Source organism: Lycorma delicatula, chromosome 3 (assembly GCF_047948215.1).
Source record: "Lycorma delicatula isolate Av1 chromosome 3, ASM4794821v1, whole genome shotgun sequence".
Taxonomy (NCBI): domain Eukaryota; kingdom Metazoa; phylum Arthropoda; class Insecta; order Hemiptera; family Fulgoridae; genus Lycorma; species Lycorma delicatula.
Genome location: NC_134457.1, coordinates 82,720,254 through 82,732,897, shown reverse-complemented (window position 1 = coordinate 82,732,897; position 12,644 = coordinate 82,720,254).

Genomic DNA, 12,644 nt, shown 5'->3' with positions numbered 1-12,644 from the left:
AAATATATACATGTTGATTGTAGTTTTATTTTCTTAATTAAAATTTATCTATAAACAATAAATACTTGAAGATATCATTTAATAAATATATGAATTATGTAATTAAGTTAATGACACGATAAAAGCCGTTCTGGGTGTTGATGTACGACTGACTATTATATAAATAATCTAAAAACAGTTTTTACAGTCCATATACCTACAGGAAACTTTAATTTATAGTGAACATTTTAAAAACTCTACCAGAGTATGGGCTAGCTTTCATTCTAAATCAAATCTAATTCAGAGACTTCCAATGAATGTTTTTATATCATTGGATACAGTGGTGGTATGTGAATTAGAACTGTTTACTGTTTAAGATATATTCAGCCTATGTTCAATTATATTTCTTTGTTCATTTAGAATTTTACTTTTAAATAATTGTAGATTTTGATTTGTTTAAGTATGTTTAGTCTTTGTTCTTCAATGTTTACACACAAGGATTTCATATGGTTCCTGATATCTGTTTTGTTTTTATTTGTTTTTGATGTTAAGTGACTCAATTCAATAATATGATTTGCAAAAGGTGGATTCAGTTGTAGAAGAATCAAGTATTTTTAGCATTCTTTGTACTATGTAAAAATCTGCACCCTGATTGCCCTATGTAAACCTACCATTGTTAGAGTATTCAATTTACCTGGTATTTACAACTTCAATAAATAGTTTGTTGGTGAGTAGGTTGTTATAATTATATAATAAGTACATGTAAAAGGGATCACTGAATCAATTCATAGGGTTGTTTTACAAATCAGTATAATTTTATACATTATAAAATAGTGTATCTTTTGTAACAATAAGTCAGGAATGTAGAGATAATACAAAATTAGTCAACTATAAATATATAAAACAAGAATTATTAATAAAAAAAAATCCACAAAGATCCACCAAAAACTTGCATCTTAAATTAAAATGTAAAACAGTTGACAGCAGACACCAAAAATTTTAATCTAAAAATATGCTTTTATACTTGGAAACAGAAAATGATCTAATGATCTATGATAATTTCCGTGGTGGCGTCTCAACCTTTAATTCAAAGGTCCCTCTTTTTGAATTTCAATCAGCCTTATAATTCTTTTAAAAAATGTCTACACCATAGTCCCATGGAGAAACTTTATGTAATTAAAATTTTTAATTTGTAAAATTATATGAGGTATTCATTTTAATGAAAATATAGTACTTTAAGGTAAAGGACCACTTAAAATGAATTTTTCTTAAAAATAATGTGTTTAACCAGGGGTTACATTTTAGATGTAAAGATGTAGTGCAACATCTTATAAAAATGTTGAAAAAATTAAATTACTATATATTATAGTTACATAACTACAATTATAATATATAGCTTTAGTTATATTATCTTAAGTAAAATGTGAGAAAAAATTTTTAGCTCTGTTAATTTATACTGTAAATGCATTTTTTGGATAAAATAAAAAATTATTCACATAAAAAAAAATCAATTCATATTAAAAAAAAAAGCTACACAATTGCTCTAAAATTATTTCCTGTAAAAATAGTATCTATATTAATTTCAGTGAGTAATCAATTTTTTAATAGGGATCTTTCATTATGCTTATCAAAGAATATAAAAATGTACATATAAGAACTGTATCTTTATCAAATTACTGCTATTTATTCGAATAGGAGATTATTTAAAATACTGAGGGGCCTTCCAAAACATAAGGTTCATCAGGATATATATACATACACAAGTACATATATATATTTGTTATCACAGCAGCTTTACTGCTATAAAAAATGAAAACCAAAATAAAACAGGGATAAACGTAGAGAAGTGTTATATATCACAGACCAATGTGCAAGTAAGACACATTTTTCTCTTTCATATTCCACTTTAATATACTTATTATTTTGTTTATGTTGAAAGAAAAAAATTATAAAGACTCAGAAAGTGGAAAGAGGGATGTGGAGCAAGTTTGTAATCCATAGTTCACAGCAGTAGATAGGAAGTTCATTTTAAAATAACAGTAAAATTTAGAGTTATTGACTACTTGAATTTCTCACACACAAAAAAATATTTTTTTATACAAACATATAAACCTTAACTCATTTGTTAATGAAACAGCAGGTTTCCTCATTTAATTGAGTGTAACTACAAATGTAAATAAATCTAAAATACAAAACAGAAATTGGGAAAAATAAATAAAATTAAAAGTTATTACAGTATAACTGAGATTAAGTCAAATATTAAGTAACAATCATACTTTTAAGCAGACATTTATAAATAAACGTAAATAATGGCACGGGCAAATTTCATTTCACTTCTGAAAAATAAAATCTATAAATAACACATAGTTTATATTTGAATATTTTCATAAGAGTATACAATGAAAATTATATTAGAACCACACGGGGCAGTTATCAATGTTTTGAGAAATCTAACCTAACAATTTACTTCGTAATTTTGATAGCAACTGGTTTTTATCTTTAAAAAAATACTGATAACAATTACTCAAGTAAATCAACCTTTTTCCTGATATTTTTTTAAAATTAAATGAATTTCGATGAAAAATCAATAGTATATAATAATTTTTCAGCTCCCACAAACTACGGTAAGTACCGAATGAATAAATAAATCTGCGACCATAGCAACTCTCTAATACTGCAGCTAATACCGCATTTTGGCCACAGCCTGCCTGCCGTATTCACTACTAGATTCTTCGTAACATTAACTCAGTAGTATTACGGAGTTGAAGGCAGTTTACCTTCCGTTTTCAATAATATGAAAAGAAATCCAGCTTTACTGCGCTATGACAAGTACTACTCACTATTAACAATACGCGTAACCTAGGTAAATATTCCTATAAAAAAATTAACTAAAAGCTCGTTTTCCCGAAAGTCTTACTATTTACAAAAGGAAGAATCCTGCCAAAATTTAGAAAAATTATTCTTCAAATGTTATTTGCTGTAATTTCATTAACCTGAATTTTATTTGCAAAAATCTATTTTGCAAGAATGTTGTTCAGTAGAGGTTGGAATCGATTTAAATCAACACAAATTGTGGGAGACTTTAAATTTTATTTTTTTGAAGTAAAATTTATCCTCAACAATACAAGCACAATGTTTTGTTTGGCGGTGATGGCTCTTTAAAAATCAAATTGTTCAAGAAACGGAGTCTAAAAAGGCTTTTATACATTTTAAGTAAATTATCTACAAATTGAAATTCCATCACCGATTTAATAAAAATAAAATATTTTCTTTAGAAACACCAATATTAATCTAGTGTACAGGTTTTAAATAAAACTGATTACAAAACAGAATTTGTTGTGCTGTCCTACATGTACACTTAAATAACTGCATTACATTATATATTTTTAAGTATTAATCTAAAATTTAATAACTGTCCTTTGTACAAGTGTTTTACTCCAACAACCTCATAATATATACTATAAAAAGGGGAAAGTAAGGTAATCGTGAAAAAAAATTTTTCTACTGTTCTGGTTTCTGACTCAGGGAACTGAAAATGAAAACATTAAGTATAATCTGTTCATTTGAAATTGTATGGGTGTTAGTATCTCCATTGAGATTGATAAATCAAGATCGACTGAACAGACATCTTCATATTTAGTAAGGATGGCTTCTACATTTGCGGCATTGTTATTATTAAAATGTAGCTTTAGGGTCTCAAAGGTCTCAAAGAGGGGGTCTACACCTTTATGAGAATGTAACATAATTACAGTTTAATTTTTAATTACCTCCCTTTATTTCAGGAATCATATCTTATCTAGGGATGGTCTTAATGAAAATTTTACTAGTATGTTTGAATTTTGAGACTTTTTTTAGAAAAAAGATGATTTTTTTTCATATAAAATTTTTCCCAAAATTACAACTAAATTCAAAAAAATAAGGTTTATGTAATAATTTTCAATTGTCTTCAGATTTGGTGTTTTTGGTTCACGCACAGTACATTCATAATTGTTGCTCTTGTCAAATTTAAAAAATTTAAATTGGATTTTGTGATACTGCTTTGATTAATATTTTCACAGTTTCCCTCAATCCTTTCGACCAAATGTTAGCAAGTACCTTAATTTATTCATGGAGTAGCATATGCACATATTCCTGATATGATGTGCACAATGTATAATTTTTTTTGTTCATATGCACCACTAAGGATCACATTTGCATAATTGTTTAGAACTTCTTTTGTTTTTCCAATATTTTTTTACTTTGTTGTTTTTCTTCCGCAGTCCACTTTCTTCCTACATTCCTCTTATCCTTCTTCTATGGAAACTTAGATTCTTTAATCAATTTTCTAAATCGGTTACTATTTAAAAAGGTTTTTTGGAGATTTTAAAAATTTTTAGATCGTTTTCTACTTCTTTAAACCAGTTAGTTTTAATAGTTCTACTGTTACAAAAATTAAATATTTGTTTTATTAATCTCTTTTCACTCAATCTGTATAAATGCCCATAAAATTGTAGTTTTCTTCTCCAGATGGTTTTTTTTTATTTTTCCGTATTTTTATAAATTTCAGTTTCACTTTTTAATTTATAAATTCTGTTCTGGTAATTGGGTCCATATACATTTCTTAAATTCTTTTTTTTTTTTTTTTAAATCTTTATCCAAAAAAATTTCCAAACACTCAGCGCCTTATAATACTTCTGGAAAAATTACTGTTTTGTAATATAAGATTAGAATTTTATTATTTGGGAAGTAGAATTACTAAAGATGGACGAAGCAGGAGCGATATAAAATGCCGAATAGCACAAGCGAAACGAGCCTTCAGTCAGAAATATAATTTGTTAACATCAAAAATTAATTTAAATGTCAGGAAAAAATTTTTGAAAAGTATATGTTTGGAGTGTCGCTTTATATGGAAGTGAAGCTTGGACAATCGGAGTATCTGAGAAGAAAAGATTAGAAGCTTTTGAAATGCGGTGCTATAGGAGAATGTTAAAAATCAGATGGGTGGATAAAGTGACAAATTATTGCGGCAAATAGATGAAGAAAGAAGCGTTTGGAAAAATATAGTAAAAAGAAAAGACAGACTTATAGGCCACATACTAAGGCATCCTGGAATAGTCGCTTTAATATTGGAAGGACAGGTAGAAGGAAAAAATTGTGTAGGCAGGCCACGTTTGGAATATGTAAAACAAATTGTTAGGGATGTAGGATGTAGGGGGTATACTGAAATGAAACGACTAGCACTAGATAGGGAATCTTGGAGAGCTGCATCAAACCAGTCAAATGTCTGAAGACAAAAAAAAAATATCAGATTCATCATAATCATGAAATAATTTACTTATCAATGGCTTTTTCAGTTGGACCCTCAGTAGTTTGTAGATTACTGCAAGCCATAAAAGAGGTTTTGATGACTTTCTGACTCGCTCAGTTTCTTGTTGATGTTGAGCTAAAATATTATCCCGACTTTTAACCGTCATTCATCGGTTTTGACAGCTTCCCAAAATTCTGGCAGTTATTAAAGTATATCTTTTACATTAATAACATTGAAAAGAGCATGAATATTCCCACTAACCGACTTAATTTTATCTGACAAAATTATCCAACATCATGAATGATTTATATAGCAGATTATCTTCACACAAAAAAAAGATCTTCATAAAACCATTTTGTAAATCCATCCGTACACTTTTTTTTTAGTATACTTCACAGGACGGGAGTTAATGTTTTTAAAAGCTCTCAGGTGTTAGGCTTCATCAATGACAACAGACTTACTAAACCCCAATTTATTTGAACAGTAAGTGTGATGGTTAAACCTCTTTTTGCTTCACAGTAGCCAGGAGCTGACTTTTCTTCTTTAAAAACAGAGTTTTGATGATATTATTTTGTCATTTAAACCAGTTTCATCACATCTGAAAACCTTTACTGAAATTTCAAGATTTCAGCATCGGTTATTTTCTTAATTTTGTAGTGTTTTCACTGACAAAATGTTATTAATTGTCTAGGACTTCAGTCGATCAAGCCAACCCTGATTAAATGTAAATTTCTCCCCATATTTAAAAATTCCAAAGCATCGGCATAGAATCGGGCCTGATAGTGAGCTACTTTATTTCAAATTTGGTTGAACAGCAAAAGTAGAATTTACATTTTTTCACATTTTTTTTTGTTTGATGGCTCTAATTTGTGTATCACTACTAACCTTTGCAAAATCGATCTTTCAATTTCTATTCCGAGTTGGATTCAAAGCCTCTTCAACTGTCCCCAGTCCAACAATGACGAAATAAATAGCCTCTAATTTTTATTCTGTAGTAACCAACTTGTTTTATAAACTTCCAAGTCTCTATGGAGACAATCAAGTTTCTGTGGAGAAGTAGCAAATCACACTTACAATATGACAGTAACCGGTCCTTTACTATCTATTTTTACCAGTTTATTTATTTGGAAATTTTTTTATTCTTTTTTTTTAGTGAAAAATATTTTATCGTCATAAAGACTTGCAAGATGTAATATTCAAAATGATTTATGAATAAATTACAATGTATAACCTATTATTACGTACAACTTGTTTTATTGTGTTCCATTAGATCAGAATATTACACTATTTTTATACTGGCAACCGAAATGAAATTTTTATCCATTAAGAAACAACACAAGGAATAAAAAATGTTAAAAACAAAACAATATCCACACATTTCAGCTAGTACGGTAAAACAAAACAACTGGTTTTTATCTGCCCATTCGACTAATTTGAAAGTGAAGATCACAAAAAATCTAATTGTAACAACAGAAAATTATACACATTAGAACAGTCTGCTGATATCGGTTCATTCATAACAAAAATACATTAAGAGAATTTATAAGAAAAATATTTCAAACATTATAAAACATCCCATGAAAAATTAGCAAAATGTTACAAACTTAGGAACTTTGATAACATGTTAAGACCGTAAAAAAAATGAGATTATTTGTAAAGATATTACAAGTATGAAAATACATAATAATTTAACATACGATAAGCATTATTTATTTACTGAATCACACTCTCTTCCTTAACTTAATAATGCCTGTTCCTATTCTTATCCATTTTATCAGAATTTTCAGATTGCTACTCCTACATTTTTTTATCGTCATTCCAATTTCTAGATATCTCAGTTCTCCGATAATTAATACTCATTCTCCTAATTCTACAATATCATCTGTGAATAATTAAGATTTGAATTATTTATTCTGATTTTCAATATTTCCTTCACTTTCTAGAATATTTGGCATACATAACTAATTTATAATAAGCAGTTTGAGATCTTCCTATCTACAAAAGCCATAATCATATAATCAATATTACTATTATTGCACTTCTGGGACATGTTTTTAGTCCACTGAATTGTTTTATATATTTTACGTCAGCATATTGTTACAAAGTGAGAGTAATTTTCCAACAGCGATAGCAATCTTTAGCATTATCAGCAGTAACAGTAAACTGTTAATCAGATGATCTCAGGGATAAACCGGTAACTAATTCTTCTCTTATCAGTCTTACTGCTTTACAACAAAATAAAAGAATTTTAGTATTTGGTTTTTTGAGGTGCAAAAAATATGTTAATGACTGGAGAAAGTTCTGTTTTTAACAGATTTTTATAATTCCAAACAAATGACATATAACTAATTATTGATAAGTACATATTTAGAGTTGCTATTCGTTTAATCAATTTTGGAAAAGGTTAAATATAACCGTAATAACTGGCACACTTTGGCATTAAGAAATATGTTCTTTCAGAATAAGAAACTTGTAATATATACATATATATGACTTGATAGTTTATGTCGGTGCAGACACAGTAATTGTACAACCCTTATCATGGCTATACCACTAATATTGTCATGACTCTTTTAGAAACTAGTAACCTGTTAGAGAAAGGTTACTGTATTTACACTGACAAATATTATTGCCCCTGAACGAGCCCCTAACTTTGAACGAGTGAAATATTGATTTACAGGTAATGTCACAAAGAATATAGGAATAGTATTAAAAGAAATTAAATAAAAATGAAATTTATGCTGTGTATGATAAGGTGGGAAAACTGATGTTGTTGAAGTGGCAAGTAAACGAGATGTCTTGTGTTTGACAACTACGCAAATAATTAGAATGAGTAGAAGTAGCAAAGAAAGAAAGACGGTAATGGTTCCAAACACTGTCAATGATTATATTTTTATGGATGGAGTTGAAAGGGTGGATATCAAATGCTGAGCGCATACCCGCTCGAAAGAAAACAACAAAAAGGATGATATAAAAGCAGTTCTGTCAACTTTTAAATATCATTATATTTAATACTAATGTTTTACATAAAAAAAGTGGTGGCTAGTACAATCCTCTTCAAATCAGAGAGCAAATTGTTGAAATGAGCAAACAAGGTAAGCCCTCTGTTGAAGATGATCCCTTTCATTCTGTGTGTAATGACATTTCCAGTCATATTCAGATACAGAAAAAACAAACACAAAACAAGAAGATGTTTGTATTACAAACGCATACAAAAGGAATTGCAATATTATTGATATGAATATGATGTCGGTCTTTGTGCTTCTTTTAGAGATATAATAGATTACATGTAGAGATATTACTGTTAATCCTGATGAAATTTTAGATATTATGGCGAGAAAGAAAAATGAGCGTTTAGTATATGTGAATTATGAAAAAAAATGATATACTAACATTATGATTCTTATTTGCGTAGTAAATTATGTATTAAATCTAAGCAGATGTTTTGTGTTTCTCAAATGCAAAAAAGTGTAAAAAACCGTTATAATATAAAATAATTTTCATTATTATTATTATTATTATTATTATTTTACGATCATCATCAGCCCCCTACACAATATGTAATGTTAAATTACATAAACTTTAAAATACGTATAATATTAATACAATGTTGGGTCTTGTGTTTATAAAAATAATCCGTTTTAAAATAAAGGTGCCGAATCCGTCAGCCTTTGTATTTTTAACATGCCAAAATATTAATTTCATAATAAAAAAAAATTAAAATAATTTAATGTTGATATGCTGTCGATTCAAATTTGTTAATAGATGCACTTTGACGCGTCAGTAGAGTATTTGTTTTAGTAACGCGGAAGACATAACAATTTTTATTCACCCGCTGTCTATCTGAATGTAACGTATGTAGCAACGGTTGTTAGGAAACCGAATTCCCTTCCTCACTTCGCCTACTACAATCTTTCAAGGTTAGACAGTTAGAACTTAAATGCATCTTTTTTTTCAACTCGCTATGTATCTGGCAACGTCTGTTTGGCAACTCTGGCAAAGTCTGGCAACTCTGTACCAGCGGTTGCTAGGAAACTGAATCCTCCCTTCCTCACTTCCTCTACATACAACCATTCAAGGTTACACAGTTAGAACGTAAATGCATCAGTTATATTACTGTATTTTATAAAATTATAACTATACAAAAATATAAAATTAAACCCTTTAACACTACAAACGTTTTCATCACCGATGTATTTATTTTTTTATTCTATTTTTTTTATATTTATTTATATTATTTCGATTGAAATTACTGAAAAAAATGCTTGTTAGTCAAAAATTGGATTAAACACCTGTCACTATTTTAGTGTATGAAACCTACCTAAACAATTGCCGATGGTGTTGTCTAGCATGAGACTCGAACCTGACACTTCAGCATATCAGTAGGTTTTTTAAAATCTTTTATTATGAATTTATATATAGATGTCGATGTAAAAAATATTTATTTGTATAAGAAACCAATAGATTGTGACTATAATTTTTATAGTCGTTGACCATGATTATGTACAATGTAACAGAATTGATCCTTTAAGGTTACAGAAAGTGCAAAACGAGAATCAACTCAAATCTTCAATAAATTAATCGGTTTTTAATGATAATTCAAGCCAGGAATCGAATCTAGAATCTTAAAATTACGATTTTGGTGGGGGGAAGGAGCGATACTCAGATGGGAATACCTTGTGATCTGATGTGTGTTCAAGTTAAAAATCGATCCCGAGACCTTCAGTACATCAGTCATTTGCTCTACTGTCTCTCTAATAACGGTGTTACGGTAACAATTTATTATAAAACTGAACATGAGAAACAATAAAATTTAGTTGTATGCTGCTTGATGAACTCTAAATATAACTTATTAGCGGGCATCTGTAGTGCGAGTGGTAGCGTCTCGGCTTTTCATTCGGCGGTCCCTGGTTCGAATCCCGGTCAGATATGGCATTTTAACACGCCACAGGATTCAAAATTGTATCGTTTTATTCCATCCTCTGAAGCAATACCTAAACGTTGGTCCCGGAGGCAAAAAGAAAAATTGAACGTTTTGTACTACAAACAGCTAATCCTACCGTACTAAAAGGTATTGTGTGTGTGTGCGCGCGCGCGCGCGCGTCCCCCTTAGCTTAGCACCGAAATCTACCGATCACTAGCGGAAAATCCCATTTCGTTAGTACATGTCTCGTGGTGGTTAGTTGTATACTTATGCATATTATATATACCGTGTACATATCGATATATAAGCGAAATATATATCGAAATTTTGGGAAAATTTAGTACTTTTTAACCGGATCCGAATTTTTGGATGAAAATTGCAAATATCTCGAAAACGGTCAGTCCTAGCGTCTGAAAAAATTTTTCGACCCCCCACGACGATACCCCATCCGCTCCCAGTGGTACTACTTGGATGATAATATGTTCAAGTCCCCCCGGGGCGCCGTTCGGGAATTGGGGATGGGGTGCCACCGTAATATCTCGGCAACCGCTCGTCCGATTTTCACGATTCAAACGGCATATGTATCAGCAGGTCGAGCGTTAAGTATTTAACGCATTACGTACAATCTTGATCGACCGGATGTTGGTTATCCGGAAATTAAATCGTTTAGCCCTACGTTTTGATTCCACTCATCCACCGTAAAACGTACCGATCCGATCTTTCGATAAATACGTTCAAACCTGTGCGCTAGCGCAGTTGTAAATTATAAACTTATGAAGACTAAAAAATAGAAAATTAAAAATATATTAAACGCACTAAAATGTAAAAAATAATTTTAGGACGGTATCTCAGAATGGATTTGATGGTGATATGTAAGATTATGTGAAAATCATAACTTCAAATTAAAAATTTGATGTTTTTGCCAATTTTTTTTTTATACGTGATGAATGGCCTAAAGAGTGGGAGGCAAACACGCATAAGAAAAAATTGGCAAAAACATCAAATTTTTAATTTGAAGCTACGACTTTCACATAATCTTACAATCAAATTTTTTTTTACTTTTAGTATCTTTAATTTAAGAGTGGTGTTTTAAATTTTTTTTTTCATATTTTTTTATATATTTGTGTCATTGTTTTTCTTCATAAAATAATGAACTATAACCAAAAATCCTTTTCGGCACGCTGGAAAGCGGAGTAGATTTCAACGGTGTTAAGTAGGGGATAAAAAAAGATTTCCACCTTAAATTTAAGAAAAACTTCAAATTTATTCAACGGTTACATGTGAAAAAAAGGTTTATATGTTTAGCATACTACAAGCCCCATATCGTTTTACAATTCTAGCAACATTTTGTTCATCTCTTGCCGTAAGGGTTGGTCATATCAAAAATTGTTTCGTACAAAAGTTTTAGGTAATGTTTAGAGGACTAACGATTACTTTAACCGATTCTACACTGTGGCTACTACGAGAGGTATATGATATTTTGTCTTCGAAACCTCATTTTTTCACCCCCTGGGCCAACGGTTGGTTATATCAAGAAACTTTACTAAGATAAGTTTTAGGCCCTTATCCAAAGAATAGTAGGAACTTCAAACGAATTCGATATTTTACTTAATAAGAAAGTTATAACGATATTTTGTTTTTTTCGAAAAAGCCCCCCCCCACCATTTTCACCCCCATGGTCCGATTTTGCCTATTAAAAAACGTGACCAAGATTTTGGGTCGTTATACTTTATGTATCAATTTGAAAGTGATTGGCGCAAAATTACAGCAGCTATCGTGTCCACAAGAAAGTGAAATATATATATATATGTCGGAGAATAAAGTACAGTGGAGTATCTTCCGACAAAACGATGAGAATATTCTTTAGAATATCTGTATTTTTAGTAGTTTTAAGAAATGTACTATTACTTGTAATATTTTGTAAAATAAGGTTTAAATTGTTTTATTGCGGTAGGCTTAGGCCTAGGTAGGCACATGGTTGTCAACGTAGTCGGGATCCCAGGACGATAGGGGTATCATAAAATTAATAAGGAAAAGGAAATATGCAGTAGGCATATTATTTGAGAATATTGAGAAAAGGCAGTCTTGCTTTGGAACCCAGATCGAACAGACGTCCTGGTGATCGCGAATTCGTTATTTCCCTGAGCCTCGGTCTATCGCAAGTTGTTTTAATATTATTTGAATTCTAAATTAAATTAATCTTATATTATAATTCGTGTACTACTGAGTTATTGATAAGTGATAATTATCATTTGTAATTATTTCATTGTACGAGTTATCTACTCATTTTTATTAATTGAACTTTATTATAATCTTATATATTCTCCACTTGTAATAATAAAAATGAGTGAAACACAAAACGTTGAATCCCTGACAAATCTCCTCGCCTCTCCGACATCAGAAGTGGGATCGTCTCCATCTGGTCCATCACCTGATCAGTGGAATACATTGTTT